The sequence below is a fragment of the Neovison vison genome, chromosome 8, assembly GCF_020171115.1.
Source record: "Neovison vison isolate M4711 chromosome 8, ASM_NN_V1, whole genome shotgun sequence".
NCBI classification, from domain to species: Eukaryota; Metazoa; Chordata; class Mammalia; order Carnivora; family Mustelidae; genus Neogale; species Neogale vison.
In genome coordinates, this window is record NC_058098.1 from 25899722 (window position 1) to 25920921 (window position 21200).

At 43.8% G+C, this 21200-nt stretch overlaps 1 protein-coding gene across 1 annotated transcript in view; it reads right to left on the minus strand.

The window, feature by feature from the left end:
• Positions 1-15982, minus strand: part of KIF3B (kinesin family member 3B) — a 45193-nt gene extending 29211 nt beyond the window's left edge. The window contains exon 1 of the mRNA XM_044263260.1: positions 15909-15982. The gene's annotated coding sequence lies outside the window, so the exon portion shown is untranslated. The remainder of the gene's footprint in view (positions 1-15908) is intronic.
• Positions 15983-21200: the final 5218 nt, after the last annotated feature.

Below are 21200 nucleotides of genomic sequence, written 5' to 3' on the forward strand. Positions count from 1 at the left end.
AAGGATATTAGTAGTGGAATATATGTGCAAGATGTACATACATGTTTATAATTATTACAGTACCTTCTCTGACCATCTAGAAATTCTTTAGTAAAGGACTGGTTATGACACACCTCTACAATGGGAAGTTATGCAGTCATCAAATTGGCAATACACCTCTAGGTATTTAGTTATAGGAAGATGTTCATGACATTTTGCTGATGCAGGCTACCAAACAGAAGAGGTATTATGATGTGATTTATGTTTACATGTGTACATACATGTTCAGAGAAAGATCTCAGGGAAATGGTATAAAGTCATGGTTAAAAGCATGAGCTTTTGTGTTCAACAAGACAGAGTTTGAATTTCTGCACTGCCACATAGCTACAGAATCTTGAGAGTTACAGAAGTCATAGTTTCTTACACAAAATGCAGTTAATAACACCTATCTTAAAGAAATGTTCTATGGATTACATAAACTAATAAATGCTCAATGCTTAGCCTAGTGCAAGATGTGTAATGAACGCTCAGGGAATGCAAGCAACACTGATCTCAGGGGTGAGCTTGCAAGCGATTTTTTTTTTTTTTTGCTTTCTTTGGCCTTTTTTTTTTTTTAAAGATTTTATTTATTTATTTGACAGAGAGAGATCACAAGTAGGCAGAGAGGCAGGCAGAGAGAGAGAGGAGGAAGCAGGCTCCCTGCTGAGCAGAGAGCCCGATGCGGGACTCGATCCCAGGACCCTGAGATCATGACCTGAGCCGAAGGCAGTGGCTTAACCCACTGAGCCACCCAGGCGCCCTCTTTGACCTTTTTGATAGGTACATACATTTTGTTTCTTATAATCAAGTGGGAAGACTGCATTAAAGCTATTTTTTCTTTGGGGGGAAAAAGTTTAGAACCTTGATTTCTGGTTAAGTGTCTTAGGAAGACAGGCTACTTATCTGGAAAAAAAACCTACAAAGGTCACATAAAAGAAACGTGAACAAATAAATTCTTGTCCTAAATTCAAATTGGCGCCAGGCATGCCCTATCATTTGATAACCCAAACAGGCAAACAAAGAAAGCATTTATCTAGGGGGAAAAAAAGGGAAAGAAATCCCCCCCCTTTTTTTTAATCCAGTTGTGAAACATTCTCAAAATAAATTAAAAATATATTCAAATCTAGAGGATACTCCTCATTAGAACCAGTGTGGGTCTGGGGTTTTGTTATATTCAATAGTCACAACTCATAGTTTGTCAAGAGTTTAATGTAGGGACACTTGGGTGGTTCAGTTGGTTAAGAATTTACCTTCGGCTCAGGTCATGATCCTAGGGTCCTGGGATCAAGTCCTGCATCTGGCTCCTTGCTCAGAAGGGAGTGCTTCTCCCTCTATCTGCTGCTCCCCCTTCTTGAGCGCTCTCTCTCTTTGACAAATAAATAAATAAAATCTTTTAAAAAAAAAAGGATCAAAAAAAGAGTTTAATGTATATTCCTCTTCTAATCCTCAAAATCACCTTAGGAGGCATAGAGGTATTAGCCTTATTTTTAAAAAAAGGATGGGAGATTCAGAGAAATTAATCTGTTCAAGGCAATTAAGTGGAACGATCAAAATTCAAAACTAGGGCGCCTGGGTGGCTCAGTGGTTAAGCCGCTGCCTTCGGCTCAGGTCATGATCTCGGGGTCCTGGGATCGAGTCCCGCATCGGGCTCTCTGCTCAGCAGGGAGCCTGCTTCCCTCTCTCTCTCTGCCTGCCTCTCCATCTACTTGTGATTTCTCTCTGTCAAATAAATAAATAAAATCTTTAAAAAAAAAATTCAAAACTAGGCTTATCTTATTAAAGACCTACATATGAACTTACTCTGAACACATACACATTTATATATGTACATTTGTGTATCAATATATGCATAGATTACAACAATTCAAGTCATATAGGTAAGTATACAGTAAACAAGTAATCTACCCCCTACCCCTTGGAAAGATACTCAATGCATATGCAAAGCATTAATATATTTATATTGCTCTCCCACCTTTCTTTTTTTTTTTTTTAAACTCAATCATATGTATACTATTTATATTCTCCATTTTACTTTATAGATCAATGAGGTAATTTCTGCACCACCTCCCCCTTTAAACAGCTGCCCAGATGTCATGGTGTGGTTGCTTTATAACGTTTTTGATGGGGCATCTGACTGGCTGAGCCAGTAGAGCAACTCTTGATCTCAGGGTCATGAGTTCCAGTCCCACATTGGGTGTAGAGTTTACTCCAAAAAATAAAATAAAATAGGGGCCCCTGGGTGGCTCAGTGGGTTAAGCCACTGCCTTCGGCTCAGGTCATGATCTCAGAGTCCTGGGATCGAGTCCCACATCGGGCTCTCTGCTCAGCAGGGAGCCTGCTTCCCTCTCTCTCTCTCTTTGCCTGCCTCTCTGCCTACTTGTGATTTCTCTCTGTCAAATAAATAAATAAAATCTATAAAAAAAAAATAAAAATAAAATAAAATAAATTTATAATATATTTGATTATTCAACTCCTGAGGGATCTTCTCATGGTTTCTGGTCTTTTGCTACTGCACACAATGCTGCAGGAATATCCTGAGCATACACCTTTAACTATAGGTAGGAGTAAGGAGCAGGATCCTTTCCCAGAGGTGGAAAAGCTACACACGTTCCTCTATTGACAGAGGGTGTCATCTTACCCCAGTAACAATCCCCCTGCTGTCTCACTAATTCCCCCACTACCAGTGCACCCTGTTGCCCACACCACCCCAACATACAGAACTTACACTCTCAACCACCATGAAACTATAAAGCCAGATAAGCCTTCCTGCCAGGAACTTCTTATTGGGTGTACTAATCCAGGAAAGAAATAAAGTTGTTTCCCTGCTAAAAATGTACACTCTGTTGATGTAAGACACTTAAATCAACCAAATACATCTAGCTCTTGACTGGGGCCCTTTTTGGATCTTGATTCATATAAGTCAACTGTTACAAAATGTATGAGACAATCAGGGACATCTGAACTGGATATTAGATGATGTTAAAGAATTATTATGGGGCACCTGGGTGGCTCAGTGGGTTAAAGCCTCTGTCTTCAGCTCAGGTCATGATCTCAGAGTACTGGGATGGAGCCCCACATCAGGCTCTCTGCTCAGCGGGGAGCTTGCTTTCTCCTCTCTCTCTGCCTGCTTCTCTGCCTACTTATGATCTTCAACTCTCAAATAAATAAATAAAATCTTTTTAAAAAAGATTATTACCTTTTTTTTAGGTGTGAAAATGTGTTCTTTAAAGAAAGTTCTTCCTTTTAGGCATATACAGAAAAGTGTTTTCAGATAAAGTTATGTGTTGTCTGGGATCATAATAAACTAGGGTAGGGTGGGGTGGATGGGAGGTTATCGGTAGAACAGAAGTGCTATGTGCTGATAACTGCTGGAGGTGGGTAATTGGTTCACGCCTCATTATACTATTTTATTTTTATGTATGCATGGAATTTTCCAAAATGAAAAAAAAAATGCCTTCTGACCAATGCTTTTCTTTTCTTTTTTTTTTCTCTTTTTTCTACTTTTAAGAAATTTATAATTGTGGGGGTACCTGCCTAGCTCAGTCAGTTAAGCAGCTACCTTCGGCTCAGGTCATGATCCCAGGGTCCTGGGATGGACCCTGGATCAGAGTCCCCATTCAATGGGAGGCCTGCTTCTTCCTCTCCCTCTGCCTGCTGCTTCTCCTACTTGTGTGCTCTCTGTCAAATAAACAAATAAAATCTTTAGGGGAGCCTGTGTGGCTCAGTGAGTTAAGCCTCTGCCTTTGGCTCAGGTCATAGTCTCGGGGTCCTGGGATTGAGCCCTGCATGGGGCTCTCTGCTCAGCGGAGAGCCTGCTTCCCTCTCTCCCTTGCCTGCCTCTCTGCCTACTTGTGATCTCTCTCTCTCTCTCTCTGTCAAATAAATAAAATCTTATAAATAAATAAGATCTTAAAAAAAAGAAATTTTTAATTGTAGTAAAAAAAAAACCCCACACTTACATAAAATATACCCTCTTAACCATTTTTAAGTGTACAGTTCAGTAGGTGTCAATTACATCCACATTGTTTTGTAACAGATCTCTAGAACTTTTTCATCTTGCCAAACTGAAACTCGATACCTATTAAACAAAAACTCCGTTTCCCCCTCTCCCCAGCCCCTGTAAACCACCACTGCACCTCCATGTTGTATCATGTGACAAGATCACCTTGTTTTTGGAAGGCTAAATGATATCCTATTGTACATATATGCCACATTTTTTTAATCCACTAATCTGTCCGTGGACATCTGGACTACTTCCACCTCCTGGGTATTCTGAGTAATGCTGTAGTGAACATGGGTGTGCTCAATGACTTTTCATTTTTTTTAAAATGTTTTTATTTGAGAGAGAGAGAGAGAGTGCAGTGCACAAGCAGGGGGAGGGGCAGCAGGAGAGGGAGAGAGCAAATCTCAAGCAGACCAGGACCCTGAGATCATGACCTGAGCTGAAATCAAGAGTCAGATGCTTAACTGATGGAACCACCCAGAAGCCCCTCAATGATGTCTCATTTTAATCAGACTGCCTTCCAGCTGGGCAGAGAGCCACAGCAAAATCTACATTTAGAAGAGGGAAGTGGCCTGGAATACAGAGGGAGAGATCCTGGCACATCAGAGATTGAAACCCATGCCCACTGTCCCAGCTCTGGGGCTCCTCATGAGTTCCCTCAGCCCTCCCAGCCTATCTGCTGTCTGTAAAACGGGAAGACCACCAACACCAGGCCTGCTGCCAGGGGAGCTGTGTGAGGATCTGAGGAGACAAGCATTATAGGGCCTAACCTGCAGGAGGGGCTTCCGCCCTGACCCAATTTAGAACAGAAAAGTCCTGAGATGGGGAGTGGGAAGTAACCTGGCACACCAAGTTAATAAGTGGCAAAATACCCAGAAACCAGGTCTACCTGGCTCCAAAGTTCATGGCCTTTTTCCACACCAGCCTGAGATATCAGTCATCAGGTTGTCTCTTCACATTTTTTTTTTTTTTTACCATTTCCAGGCACCACCTGTATTATTATATACTCAAGGTTTTTCTTTAAATATACTTTTTTTTAAAAAAATCTACTTTCTTTTAACCCAAATTTATTCTTAAAAGAAACTTTGTATCACTAACATGCTAGAAAATCAGTATCACATGCTGTAAGTAGAAGGTAACTATGAAAATAAATACAAGGACACATAACAATGTTACTCAGTTCTAGCCAGCACTTTAGCTTCCCTAAGGACTGAGGTCTGATCTCTCTGGGTTGGAAAGCCAGCTTAGCAAGTGTTAAGAAACACACAGGAACCAAACAAATACTCTTCTAGACACAGAAGAATAACCAAATGAGCTTAAAATGGAATAATGCTCCAAGCACCTGGGTGGGTGCCTTTGGTTAGGCTCTGACTCTTGGTTCCGCCTCAGGTCATGATCTTGGGGTCCTGACTCTGCGCCCTGCTTCGGCTCCAAGCTTTATGCTGAGCATGGAGTCTGCTTAGAGTCTCTCTCTCTCTCCCTTTCCCTCGGGCCCTCCCTCTCCCCAAATTAATAAACTTCTCTCTTTTTAATTTTTTTTATTTTTTTAAAAGATTTTTATTTATTTATTTGACAGACAGAGATCACAAGTAGACAGAGAGGCAGGCAGAGAGACAGGTAGAAGTAGGCTCCCTGCTGAGCAGAAAGCCCGATGTGGGCTGGATCCCAGGACCCTGGGATCATGACCTGAACCGGAGGCAGAGGCTTTAACCCACTGGGCCACCCAGCTGCCCCAAATCTCTCTGTCTTTTTTTAAAGATTTTATTTATTTATTTGAGAGACAGAACGTGAGTGACAGAGAGAGAGTACAAGCTGGCGGAGGCGCATAGAGGGAGGGAGAAGCAGGCTCCCTCCTGAGCAGAGAGCCCAATGTGGGACTCAATCCCAGGACCTCGGGACCATGACCCAACTGAAGGCAGACACTTAACCAACCGAGCCACCCAGGCATCCCTCAAATAAATAAATCTTAAAAAAAAAAAAAAAAAAAAAGAGGAATCATACTCATCATGCCATTCAATGTAATTTAGGATGTTGTATTTGAGTGCCACCAAAAATCTTCTCTTGTCCCACTCTGGTTTAACTCTACAGAATCTAACCCCCTCTAGATTGCCAAAATCAGAATCCCATTTTATCAAAATTTCTGGTGATCTGTATGTACATTAATGTTGGAGAAGCTCTGCCTACATGTGCCACCTCTAGAGTAAACAGTTTCCAAAGTCAATGAAGCAGAATAGCCTATAAATTACAGGATTTATTTCAGTAATGTGACAATGGAAATACTTTTTTTTAAAACCCTTTTCAAAAGTCCACCAGTACTGTCATGGCTCACTGCCCAGGTCTGCAACAATATGCGTGCTCTCCCAGCTCACACAGTGCCCACACCTGACAATGTATGTATAGCATTTCTGGTTAGTCACCAACCAACCAACAGCCTGTTCAAGGAATGGAGGGTTGAAATAGGACCACCTTCTGGGTCTTACACACTGGAAATTCTGTATCAAAAAGAAAAGTAATTAAGGACAAACAGCAAAGAAGGCTAAGAAAAATTATTAGAAGATCCTTATGGCATGTGAATTATATTTCAATAAAGCTGAGGTTTTTAAAAAAATTATTTTAGAAGCGCCTAATAAAATGTTAAGAAGGAAAATGAACACTTCTCCTTTAGAACTTTTTCAAGTTCTAACTTTCTTCAAAGTATTTATTTAGAATTGTTCTCTTATGCGGCTAAGAGAGAAGCAGAGATGTCCATTAAAGCACTATACGTGATTATAAAAAGTTGGAAACAAACGCCCAGTGCTAGGGAGAGTTTACTATAAACATGGAAACATGGTTACGAAATGTTAAATGAACATTTCCAAGTGGAAAAATGAAAGGTCCGCTTTGAATACATTTATCTGAAAGTATATTTGTAAGTAGACAAGTGTGCTGAAATTGACATAGGATACCATTTTCACTGGTAATCCCTCCCCACCAAATTGTAATAATGTCTGCTTTTGCAACTTTATTTAGACACTGCCTTATTCAAAACATTATTGAGGGGCGCCTGGGTGGCTCAGTGGCTTGAGCCGCTGCCTTCGGCTCAGGTCATGATCTCAGGGTCCTGGGATCGAGTCCCGCATCGGGCTCTCTGCTCAGCAGGGAGCCTGCTTCCTCCTCTCTCTCTCTGCCTGCCTCTCTGCCTACTTGTGATCTCTCTCTGTCAAATAAATAAATAAAATCTTTAAAAAAAAAAAAACATTATTGAAGGAGGCTACCTTTATAATTAAAAATTTCTAACAATTAAATCATCTAGTTTAAGGAAATTGTCAGAAATGCAGACAAAGGTGTATGCAAAGATAATCATCAAGATATTCTCTGTAGCATTATTTATAATATTCAATATTGAAACTAGCCTAAAAGACAATAATAGGGGAAACAAGTAACAACGGTACATCCCAGAGAAAAAAATATATTTAGGATATATTTGCCTTTGGATAGTAAAATGTTACAGTGATTAGTTCTGGGTGGTAGGATTTAAAGTGAATCTTTGAAAGTCTTCTTTTTTTTTTTTTTAAGATTTTATTTTTACATGATCTCCATACGCAACATGGGGCTCAAACTCACAGCCCCAAGATTAAGAGTCGCATGCTCCACCGCCTGAGCCAGCCAGGGGCCCCCAAAGTGAATCTTATTTAATCTTTTCAGGACTTTCCTCATTTTTCCTCAGCACAAATTCATTATTTTTATAATGAGGAAGAATAATTATATTTAAAAAATGCTGGGGGCGCCTGGGTGGCTCAGTGGGTTAAAGCCTTGGCCTTCGGCTCGGGTCATGATCCCAGGTCCTGGGATCAAGCCCCGCATCGGGCTCTCTGCTCCGCAGGGAGCCTGCTTCCTCCCCTCTCTCTCTCTGCCTCCCTCTCTGCCTACTTGTGATTTCTCTCTCTCTGTCAAATAAATAAAATCTTAAAAAAAAAAAAAAAGCTGGAAATTAATTAATTAATTAATTAACTAAAAATGCTGGCAAGGGCGCCTAGGTGGCTCAGTTGGTTGAGTGACTGCCTTTGGCTTGGGTTATGATCCTGGAGTCCAGGGATGGAGCCCCGAGTTGGACTCCCTGCTCAGCAGGGAGTCTGCTTTTCCCGCTGACCTCTCTCCTCTCATGCTTTCTCTCTCTCTCTCTCTCTCTCTCTCTCTCTCTAAGGTGGCTCAGTGGGTTGAGCCGCTGCCTTCGGCTCGGGTCATGATCTCAGGGTCCTGGGATCGAGTCCCGCATCGGGCTCTCTGCTCAGCAGGGTGCCTGCTTCCCTCTCTCTCTCTCTCTCTCTCTGCCTGCCTCTCTGTCTACTTGTGATCTCTCTCTGTCAAATAAATAAATAAAATCTTTAAAAAATAAATAAATGAATATATAATAAACATTAAAAAATAAATAAAATAAAATGCTGGCAACTGAAGAAATAAGGAAGGAAAAACATGATGTATTTCTTAGGCTAGAATCTGATTCGTTACTGCAGATCTTGCAAAACCAGTAACTAAGCGCTATCTTCTTGCAGTTATTGTAAGAAACCCAAACTGATACTTCATCTCACCTGAATGGAATCTTTTGTGATTTACTAAGCTAGGTTTTTTTTGCTTAGGTTATTGAAATGTGTTAAGTAATGACTACTGCAATCCACTCTACTGCTAGAGACTGTGCTAGAAGCTTTTAGTTTCTATTTACTTTATTCCCACATGGAAGCCCCAAAGAAAGCAGTTCCTGGAACCACAGCTGAAGGTGATCTGAAGGACCCCAGAATAGGTAAGAGAAGATCGTGTCTCTACTCCCAATAATCACTACAGTTTCTAGTTCCCTTGGACCGGCTTCCATTTATACACTGTGTTCAGAGATGACAAAATGCAAATGCTACAAATACCCTGCCAAAAACTTTAAAAATAAAACCACACCCACCACAATTATCACTGGGCGCTCTCTAATGCAAACTCTGATTTAAATAAATCAGCATACTAAAGATAGATCTGCCTGTGTGTGAAGAGCTCAGTGCCTGCAGTGTGACAAAGTGTGGAGACACAATGTGTCACCATGACTAACTGAGCCTTAAACATGAGCGTCCCGAGCTGCAGTGCAGATGTGTGACGCTAATAAGATGAGCTGATTGCAATCAATGATCTCTGGCTGCCAAGAAATCTGGTCTAAAAGCCCCACCCTGGAAGGTCTGGGTGAAAGCCCAGCATGAAGTCACCAAGGAAGAAGAAAATACCACTCAGCTTCTCACTCAGTCTTCTAGGCAGGGCCGGAAGAGCCTTAGAAGGCTGTCCCAGGTCCTTGTTTTGTGTATATAGAACCTGAAGGCCAGAGAGGTTGAGTTATTTGCCCCACGTCACACGGCAAGTGGCAGAATCGCTACTAAAATTCTTGCCCCAACTCCTCAGATCCTACCTCCTTTTCACACCAGAATTTCCCATGATTGCATACCTTGACCAAGAAATCTTCCTAAGACTCTGGGGAGATCAGGAGATATGGAAAGGAAAATAATGAGCCCATGGCACAGAGAGGGAAAACTGAGGCACCACAAAACTGAAGCCTTCGCAGTCAGTCAGCGGGTCGTACGGGACTTGGGCTGCCCTTTTCTCACCCATACAGATGTTATCACCACCATCGAGAAACAGTGTAGGGCCAAATGACTCAGTACAAGCAGTACAAACTCGCGGTTCCCACCCGTGTCAGCTGTTTTGGCCTTGAGTGTTGGACTGCTAAGAAGTGTCAGAGGTGGCTTATCTTATAAATTGGAAATCTGTTTACTGACTATCGGTCAAGTGATTGAAATCCAGGTTCAGTTAACATAGCTCAAGGGTTTTTCCCCTGATTTCCTCGAACACTCTTTGAAGTCACACTTCTTTTTTTTTTTTCAAATGAATAGGGTATTTTTTTTTTTTTAAAGATTTTATTTATTTGTTTGACAGAGGCACAGTGAGAGAGGGAACAGAAGCAGAGGGAGAGGGAGAAGCAGGCTTCCCACTGAGCAGGGAGCCCCTCGTGGGGCTCAATCCCAGGGCCCTGGGATCATGACCCGAACCAAAGGCAGACGCCTAACGACTAAGCCACCCAGGTGCCCCTGAAGTCACTTTTTCATCAGCATTTGACATTGGTTACCCACGAAGAGAAGAGAAGGACTCCAGACAAGACAGCAAGGATATACTGTCCCCCTGAAAGATGAATGAAATCAGTGGTAGAAGGAGCAACGGACTTGGACTCAGAAGATCTGGGGAAGTTATTTCACTTTTGTATGCCTCTACTTTCCTCTTCTGGAAAGTGAGATTCATATCAGTACCCATGTTCAGGGCTGCCTTGAGGACCAAAAGAGACAACCTGTGTCAAGCACTTATGACAGTGCTTGGCTGGATAAGTTAGGCTAGTCCTATTACTTTTATTATCATTATCATGGGGAAGACCTAGTTTTGCCACTTATTACCAAAAGAGTGCACCTGAAACTCTTAACTCATGCAGGACACACTGGGGGTCTTGGTAAAATATGGCCTGGTGAATTAGCTAGGTCCAGAAATCTGACAAGCTTTCAGGGGCCATGGGTACTTCCGTCATGCAAAACACACTCTGAGAAGCAAGGATCTACCTAACCCAGCACCTAACAGGTGCCTAACACTGACAAAAACAAATGACCTCTTAGCATCTCAGTGCCTCGTCTGTAAATTGAGGGTAGATGATATTCCATGTGATCTCCACTGGCAAGCATTAGTAAATAAGAATGCACAGGAAAGAGCATTCTGAACTGCTCTACAAGTGGAGGTGATGGGATTATCAGTCTTAATATTCCCAGGGTGGAACTTACAACATTGTAAAGCCTAAATTTACAAGAGCAATTATTAATATGTATGAAAAAAAGGCTTAAATTCCTTGCTCAGAAGAGATCCTCCATTCAAGGATCCTCTAGGAATTCTGGCAGGACACAACAGCTTTTCAAGGGATCCCCAAATCAAAAGCTCTGAAACTTTAGAAATGTCATTTGATGGCCAAGGAAAGAACCACTTTGGCAGGGAAACTGTGGCCATGTGAGGCACCGATGGTGAGCTTCTCCAGCGATTCCATTCTCTCTCCCCGAGCTGGCCGGCCTCCTTCCAGCCTTCATCAGCCAAGATCTCGAGTCAGGACAGCAATGGCAACAGCATGAGACAGATGGGCACTGCCCTGGCAAAGCCCACGCCTGCCACTCCACAAACTGGCCAAGAGCCAGCATGCAAGAAGAGCAGGGCTTGTGGGTGTCCATGGTGGGGGCTTCTGTGAGACGCATCCGGCTGTCCTGCAGCATGAGCTGGGCTCTCCTCCCCCAGGACTATAAGGTATGATGTTTATGCCTTCTGTCCCTCCAGCAGGTTCAGCTCAAGCCACCGCTCATTCTTCCTCACAGGGCACCTTACCAAAAGTTCTTTCATCATTTTAGAGGCAGATGGCACCACCAACATCTACCTAACTGCTCGGGCCAAAAACCCAGCGGTCTTCCTGGATTCTTTCGGCTCTTCTCCCAACCACCATCCCGCTGCTCCTGTCCCCAAAACACCTCCCCGATTCATGCTCCTGTACCCATCTCCAGTGCTACCCCTCTAGTAGGCCACCATCACCTCTCTACTGGCCTCCTAACTACCCTTCTGGCTGCCATGCTTACCCCCTTAAAATGCATTGGCCACAAAGAGGTCAAAGTGATTTTTAAAAAAACAAAAAACAGGGGCGACTGGGTGGCTTAGTCAATTAAGTGTCTACCGTAGGCTAAGGTCATGATCCCAGGGTCCTTAAGATAGAGTCACATAGGGCTCCCTGCTTAACAGGGAGTCTGTTTCTCCCTTTGCCCCTCCCTTCTGCTCATGTTCTCTTTGAAATAAATAAAAACCTTAAAAAAAATAGACTATTGTCACTCCCCTTCTTAAAGCCTTCAATGGCTTCCCATGCTTTTAAAATCAAATCACAATCACTTACTCTAGCCTATAAGCCCTATAAGACCTGAGGCCTCTCTTCGGCCCACTTTTCCACTCTCCTCCTCTACCTCCAGCTCACCTGCTGCAGCTGCTCGGAGCCTTTTTTCAGTTCCTAGAACTTACCAAACTTGTTCCCTCAGAGCCTTTACCCTAGCTGTTCCTTCTACATTTCCAAATTGGCTGGCCCCTTCTGGCAGCAAATCTCAGCAAAAGTGTTACCACCTTAGGGGCACCTGGGTGGTTCAGTCACTTAAGCATCCAACTCTTGATTTGGGCTCAGGTCATGATCTCAGGTTCTGGGATCAAGCCTCACATCAGGCTCCCTGCTCAGAGGGGAGTCGGCTTGGGAATTCTCTCTCCCTCTGCCACTCCCCACTATACCTGAGCATGCAGGTGCGCTCTCTCTCACTAAATTAAATAAATGGACTAAAAAAATTGATTAAAAAAAAAGTCAACACCTTACAGAGAGGCCTTCTCTGACCATCTAATTAAAGTAGCAGTGTCAAGGGGCTCCTGAGTGGCTCAGTCGTTAAGCATCTGCCTTCAGCTCTGGTCATGATCCCAGGGTCCTCGGATCGAGCCCCGCACTGGGTTCCCTGCTCAGTCGAAAGCCTGCTTCTCCCTCTCCCACTCACCCTGCTTGTGCTCCCTCTCTTGCTATTTCTCTCTGTCAAGTAAATAAATAAAATCTTTTAAAAATAAATAAAGTAGCAGCGTCCCAATCCCCATAAGAAGCTACTGTTCCTGACATCACTGTTTTAGTGTTTTCACAGTCCTTATTTCTATCCAAATTACCTTGTTCATTTATTGGTTTATTTCTCCATGGCTGCCACTGGAATGGAAACTGCATGGAAGCAAAGACCTCATCTACCTCTGAACCATCATATCGCCGGACACATATGAGGTGCTCAGCAAATGCGGCATGAGTAAAATTGAGGCAGCACAGGGCAAGAGCACTGAACTTGGAACTGGAAGACCCAATTCCCAGGTGAAACGGGCCACTTACTAGCAGCATGGTTTCTGTCATCTTACGTCCCTTGACTGCAAGATGGGGATCTTACATCTTCACCTTACCTTCTTTGTAGGGCTACTAATAATACCAAATGAGTGAAGGCACACTTAAACACTTCTGTAAACCAGTAGGCACCATACAGAGAGCATTGTATTACCAACCAGTGCAAGAGAAGGTTCTTTCTCAGAGACCCAGGCACCCAACAGAAGACTAGGGACACAAAAGAAGACTTGTGGACCAGCAGCTTTACTCTGCAGTAGCGGTAAACACAAGACAGGAATTCATTTAAAGAAGCCAGATCATGGGACGCCTGGGTGGCTCAGTTGGTTGAGCGGCTGCCTTCGGCTCAGGTCATGATCCCAGCGTCCTGGGATCGAGTCCCGCATCGGGCTCCTTGCTTGGCGAGGAGCCTGCTTCTCCCTCTGCCTCTGCCTGCCACTCTGTCTGCCTGTGCTTGCTCTCACTTCTCTCTCTATGACAAATAAATAAAATCTTTAAAAAAATAAAAAAAGAAACTTTAAAAAAAAAAAAAAAAGAAGCCAGATCATAGGGCGCCCGGGTGGCTCAGTCAAGCATCTGCCTTTGGCTCAGATCATGATCCCAGGGTCCTGGGATCGCCCTGCATCTGGCTCCCTGCTCAGTGGGAAGCCTGCTTCTCCCTTTCCCTCTCCTGCTCCCTCTGCTGTGTTCCCTCATTTGCTCTCTTTGTCAAATAAATACATAAATTCTTAAAAAAAAAAAAAAAAAAAAAAAAGAAGTCAGATCATTTCCAAAGCCAGTGATATGCAAACTAAGTTCTGGGGCCCTTGAAGTATAGGGCTTCGGGACCAATTTCCACATCCTCTGTTGTGCTCAGCACGGAGGGGTTTAGTACACATTTACTGAACTGAGAGCTGGGCTACCACCTGACATCCTACCATCAGCTTTCATCTTTCTTCTCAACCCATTCTGGCATGGGGTTGCAGGTTCCTAGAGCCACCCTGTACTAACACTAACATTTACATTATACTGTGACAGCCACTGTTTCAAGCTTGCAGCGATCTCCTGGGGTGGACAACCACCAGGAGATCTGTGAGCACATAGTTTACTCACTAACCAACCGTAAATAGAATATAGAGTATAGGTGCTATGTTAAGCCCAAATAATAATGGCTAACATATATCAAACATGCCAGGCACTTTACGTGTATTAAGCTTAAATGAATCCTCACAACAGCCATATATGGTGAATGCTATTATTATCCCCATTTTACAGATGAAGAAGGCGCAGCAGAGAGATGAAGTCTGTTGATCAGTGACACGCAGCCTGGAGGTGGAAGAGCCAAGCTTTGAACCCAGACACCAGATCCCATGTTGTTAAACCACTAGCTTGCCATCAGAATTGCACAACATCACTGAAGGGCCCTTCTGATGTCATCTAGCCCTCTTCTTTCATTTTAAAGAGGAGGGGACTGAGGGATAGAGAAGCCCCCTTTTAAACATGCCAGCTCTTTTTTGAGGTCCACACTTTGGATGATATCTATTTAAATGAAGCTTTATATAAGACCTTATTTCCTTGCCACTGGGCGGGGGGGGGGGGGCTCTAGCCATAGCAGTTAGAAGAAACAGAGAATACCTGCTGGCTTTGTAACAGCTGTTGTTGAGAAAGCAGAGACATCAGGATACAGGGGAGAAAATATGGGACTTACCTGGATTTACCACCACTTTATAAGGATAAGATTCTTAGGCAAGTCATTCACTTTTCTGAGCCTCAGTCTCCTCGTCTGTGAAATGAGGATAACATCACATCTACCTGGCCAAGTCTACGTGAAGATTAAATGAGATAATGTACCTGAGAAGTGCTTCTTAATTATACATTTACAAATAGCGATTAAGCTTTAAGCACCTTCCAAGAGACATTAAAAAAAAGAAAGAAAGAAAGAAAGAAAGAAAGAAAGAAAGGACACACCCTTTTGCTCCGGAAGGATCAACAAAGTCCAAGTATTTGAAAATGAGACCATAAGCTCAGTCACCTACATGAACTTGAACTCATGGTCTCCACGACCAGGGCTACTTGCGCAGGGCCGCCTCACCTCCCCTGCTCGGAGAAGGAAAACTGGGGGCAGTGAGATGTCAAAAGCGGAGGAATACACATAAGAGCCAGTGCTCTGCACACTTCAATCCCACCCGTCTCAAAGTCATTTCCAGGAAGCCTCGCCCAAACCTCCCCACATGCCTCCTAATAAGCTTGCAGGACACTTACTATGCGCCAAACTACCTAACATACTCTGTTTCACGGGCTTCCCTCCGTGGTTCATTAACTCATTTTACAGATACAGAAAAGGCGGCTCAGAGATTAACTTGCCCAAGACAAGGCCACACAATTACTAAATGGAGATGCAGTCTCCTACTCAGACACTCTCGACTTGAAACCGGACTCTTGGTCCTCATGTCAGGGTGCCCTAAGAATTCTCCCTCTCCCCATTCAGGATATTTTCAACGTACACACCTCATCATCTTAACCACTCTGAGCAGCAAGTGTTCGGAGATCCCTGAACGGTCGACCGAAGCCTGATAGGGGAAGGGACTTGCCCAAGGTCACACAGTGAGCCGGGGCAGCGGCGAGGTTCAGACCCCAGGCTCTCGCTTCCCCGCCTCTCTCCAGAGCTGGGTCCCTGACCACGGCCGCAGACCCCGCCGGGTGGACTCCAACCCCTCGCGGCCGGGTCTGAGGGTCGGGCCGCACCTCCGCCCGAAGGAGGAGGGGCGAGGCCGCCCAGACAGCCGGAGGATGCCCGGGAGGCAAGGCAGAGGATGCTCCCGCTCGTGAAGCAGCAGAGCCAGGCGGCGGCTGCGGCGCGGGGCCCCGGGCAGAAGGCGGGCGGCGGGCAGGATGGGCCTGCCCCGCGGCAGCCCGGGCCCCTCCCGGACTCACCTGCGGCGCGAGCCGACAGCTGGCGGCGGCGGCGGCGGCGGCGGCGGCGGGGGCGGCGGCAAACCCCGGGCTCAGCCATTCCCCGCTGCCCCGGATGGGGAGAGAAGGCAGCCGCTCACTTCCTTAGCAACCCGGCTCAGCGACCCACTTCCTTAGCAACCGGTGTCAATTTCAATAACTTTATTGGAACACGAGTGGCGAACAGGGAAACCGGCGGAGCGGAGCCAAGCCGGGCACGGTACTGGCACTTAGTAGGTTCCCAACGCGCCTGGGTCCTTTCACTCAACCAAGAGGTGTGAGGCGAGCGCGTCGTGGAACGTTTCCATCTGCCAGACTATCGTGCCTCAGTTTCCCCATCTGTAAAATGGAACTCACTGCCTTGGTCGCTCCACAGGAGTTCAGCCGCCGCCCTTTGACCTTTCCGAAAGCGCTTTCACATTCATTATCTGACTTAAGCCCTGAACTGCTACTGAGACTGCTCTCATTTAGGGTCACTCAGTCACTCAAGCTGAAAACATTTAGGGATTATTCCTGCCTCTTCCCTCTCCTTCACCCCCTCATCCACTCAGTCACCATATCTTTTTTTTAAGATTTTATTTATTTGACAGACAGAGATCACAAGTAGGCAGGGAGGCAGGCAGAGAGAGAGAGAGAGGAGGAAGCAGGCTCCCTGCAGAGCAGAGAGCCTGATGTGGGGCTCCATTCCAGGACCCCGGGATCATGACCTGAGCGGAAGGCAGAGGCTTTAATCCACTGAGCCACCCAGGCGCCCCAGTCACCATATCTCTTAATCTATTTCTCAGGTATCTCTCCCGTCGGTCCACCTTTCTCCATCTTCAGGGCCACCGTACCAGGCCAGGCCGCTCTCCCCTCACCTCTAGATTGGCTGAAATATCTGCTTCTGTTCGTGTCCAGCCCTGCCCTGCCAAGCCATTTTTCCCTAAGGCCGCCAGAGGGATCATTTCAAAAGGTAAAAGAAAGCATGTCATGGTCCTGGCTTAACATCCTTTGACGGAACCTCGCTGCTCCTAGAGTCAAATCCAAAACCCCTATTGCTTCCTACAAAATTGCTATAAATCTGTTCCAGCCACGTTGGTCTGAAAGGCCAGTCTAACCACCAACCCCTCAAGAAGAATCCATATGCTGGGGGCCACCGGGGTGGCTCCCAGGGTTAAGCCTCTCACTCTTGATCTCAGCTCGAGTCTTGATCTCAGGCTCATGAGTTCAAGCCCGGTGTTCAGCTCCGTGCTGGGTTTGAAGCCTACTTATAAAAAATAAAATCCATATGCCATTCCCCACCAAACAAGAAGCTCCATAGGAGCAGAGTCTGTTTACTACTATAGCTGCCATGTCTAAAACCTTGCCTAGTCGATAGTAGGTGCTCAATAAATACGTGTTAAGTATTACATAAATGAATACCTGAGATGCTCTTCCTTACCCAACACCGTACTTTTGCTTACTCTAGAAGATATTGCTACTTGCTCCCCAGAGCTTTTTTCCTTGCTCCTGAACACACAAGTAGATGACATTTCTCAACCTTCCTTGCAGTTAAGACCAATTTCTGGCCAATTGAGTATGATATGCACATTCTCAGACTGGTGTATAAAAACTTCCTGTATACTTGTTCACACTTTTTCTTCTTTAAAGTGAAGAACTCAGGGTGCCTGGGTGGCTCAGTGGGTTAAGCCTCTGCCTTCGGCACAGGTCATGATTCCAGCGTCCTGGGATCAAGCCCCACATCTGGCTCTCTGCTCAGCAGGGAGCCTGCTTCCCTCTCTCTCTCTCTCTGTCTGCCTCTCTACCTACTTGTGATCTCTGTCAAATAAATAAATAAAATCTTTAAAAAATAAATAAATAAAGTGAAGAACTCCATTGAACACCTGAAACTAACATAACATTGCATGTTAACTAACTGGAATTAAAATAAAAACTTAAAAAAATAAAAGGGAAGGACTCCAAGGCCTTAGGAGATCAATGAGACATCCCTTAAAGGACAGCTGGCCAGAAGCTAGCCAACCCCTACCATTTAAGATGGACAAGAAAATAAATTTTTGTTGGATTCAGTAATTGAGATGTTGATGCTTTTTGTCACAGCAGTTAGCTGATCCCAAGTAAGATAGTTAGCTGATCCCAAGTAACTCTGAATCATCCTTTGGGTTCCAGTTTATTTCCCTTATCCGGTTAACCTACCGTACTATCCTATCCGCTATTATTCTATATTAATTAAGTCAGTAAATCATGTTTATCGTATACTGACTACAAATACTATTTTCTAGGGTGCCTGGGTGGCTCAGATGGTTAAGCTTCTGCATTCCGCTCAGGTAATGATCTCTGAGTCCTGCTCAGCGGAGAGTCTGCTTCTCCCTTTCCTTCTGCCTCTCCCCTAACTCATGCTCTCTCTAAGAAATAAATAAAATCTTTTTTTTTTCAAATATTTTATTTATTTATTTGACAGACAGAGATCAGAAGTAGGCAGAGAGGCAAGCAGAGAGAGAGGAAGGGAAGCAGGCTCCCTGCCAAGCAGAGAGCTCGATGCAGGGCTCGGTTCCAGGACCCTGGGATCATGACCTGAGCTGAAGGCAGAGGTTTTAACCCACTGAGCCACCCAGGCACCCGAAATAAATAAAATCTTAAACAACAAAAAGAAAAATACTGTTTTCTACTGAATCAAATAATATGTTTATGTTTATGTTTCCTTTCTTCCACATCTTTTGGTATTTTCTGAGGTTAGTAATTGCCTTTTTTTTCTTTTTCATTACTTTTCTTTGTAGCTACTGTTAGTTTAGTTGTTTGTTTGTTGTTGTTGTTGTTGTTTTGTATAGTGTCAATAAATCAGGCAAATACTTAGCAGTGGATTTTCCAGATGCTTAGACACAACAAATAGTCCATGAGTTTTGTTTTTTCTCTTGAAGACCTTGGCTCCAATCTGGACTGTTGCTCACCAAACCTAATGCACAACTGTCATACTTGCTCTTTCCTGTGTCTGTCTCCTGGATTGGATTTCCCATTCCTTGGACCCAGCGTCTTCCAGTTTTTAGATTTACTCTTCATTTCTGTGTAGCACATTTTTTAGCAGATTCCTGAGAAAAGGTGCATGGAAGCAAATATGTTTAGTCTCACACATGATTAACAGTTTAGCAGGGTATAGAAATCTAGGTTGAAAATTATTTTCTTTTGGAATTTTCAAGGTATTGCCCTATTTTCTTTTTGGTATCTATATTTAAGAGCTCTAACCCTGTTCTGAATCCTGTTCCTTTGTATAAGACTAATTATTTTTTGGGTGGGAGGTCGGGGTACCAGGTGGTGGGTATTATAGAGGGCATGGATTGCATGGAGCACTGGGTGTGGTGAAAAAATAATGATACTGTTATGATGAAAATAAATAAATGGAAAAAAAAAGAAAAATTGAAAAAAAAGACTAATTATGTTTTTAATCTTTGCAAGCTTTTAGGCTGTTCTCTTTACCTATAATGTTATGATATTTGATGAAGATTCTCCTCAGTGAGTTTTTTCCCTCGTTGTGTTAGCTGAGTCCTTTCAATCTGGAGACTTGTATCTCTTTGTTCTAGGAAATTTTCTTATATTATTTCTTTGATGATTTTCTCCTCTCTATTTTTTTCACCCTCTGTTCTCTCTTTCTGGAACTTCTCTTAGTCAGAAGTTGTATCTCATGGAATGAGCTCTTAATTTTCTCATTGTTTTACTCTTATTTTCCCTCTTTTTGGCTTTTTTCCCCCTACTATCTGGGAGATTTCCTCCACTTTAGCATTCAACCTCTCAGTGGAAGGATTCTGGACTCACCTTTCAGTCATCAATATTCCCTTCTGCAGACTCTAGGTCCTAACTTCCTCTCTCTGTAAAGTCAGTTACTTCTTGCCCTCTGACTCTGTCTGCTAAAAGCTTTCTGAAATTTCTGGACCACTAATGTCTCCCTCCTGTACCATTAGCATCGTGGGGTGATAAATTTTTTTAAAATTCCTTATTGTCATATAAGTGGAGTTCATATAAAGTTATCAATCCACTGTATTTAACAGGATGTCTGTTTTGCTTCATAATTAAAAAAAAAGGTGGATGAAAGGAGATGAATAGGTATTTCCTAGAAAAAGAACAGAAAACATAGCTTTTAAACATATGAAAACATGCTTCTGCTCACTCATATTAAAGCAAATGAAAATTTAAACAACCATATGATTTTCCCCCCACTTAATCAGAAAGAAAAAGAACCTTTGATAACGCACTCTTGATGTGTTGATGAGAGTCTGGTATTGGTTGTGTCCTCAGCAAGTTGTATGACTCTGTTTGAAGGAACAGGATTAGTAGTAGTAATAGTAGTACTAAAATGTAGAGTGACTAACTCATCCTGGTTTGCACAGGACTTCCCTTGTTTTAGCACCAAAAGTCTCATGTCCCAAGAAATTCCTCAGTCTGGGAAAACTAGGGTGGTTAGTTATCTACTGCAGTGATATATATATATATATATATATATATATATATATATATATATTAGATATTGCTATTATGTTCCTTTTCCTTTTCACATTGTGACCCCCTTTCCATCCAACCTGGACTGGGAGGCATTTATTGCTCAGGGAAGAGTTGTTTCAGAAGAAAAATAGGGAAAGAAATTTCTGAGTCCCCAGATTCCTGGAGGGAGACTCAGAATGAGAGAAATCTTGACAAGTCAGAGCAGAGATTTGCTAAGTTTGAGGGAAGCAGGGGGACCTGGGTGGCTCAGTTGGTTAAGCATCTGCCTTTGGCTCAGGAAATAATCTTACGGTCCTGGGATGGAGCCCCACTGAACAGCAAGCCTTCTCCCTCTCCTGCTGTCTGCCACTCCCCCTGCTTATTCTCTCTCTCTCTCTCTCTCTCTGTGTCAAACAAATAAGTAAAATCTTAATGTTAAGAATGCAACAAGGAGGGGTGCCTGGGTGGCTAACTGGGTTAAGCCTCTGCCGTTCACTCAGGTCGTGATCTCAGGGTCGTGGGCTCGAGCCTTGCATCGGGCTCGCTGCTCAGCGGGGAGCCTGCTTCCTCCGCATCCCTCCCACTCCCACCGCCGGCTGCTCTGCCTACTTGTGATCTCTCTCACTCTGTCAAATAAATAAATAAAATCTTAAAAAAAAAAAAAGCAACAAGGAGAATGAGGCCAATGGGATGAGATCAAAGGGTCCTGATACAGAAAGATCATGTGGACCAGAAAAGAGACCCCTCCCTGCCAGATGGAGCGAACTCCAGCCTAGAAATGATCTGATCTAATTCCAGTGAGCACTATTCATCATAAGCAATAGAAAC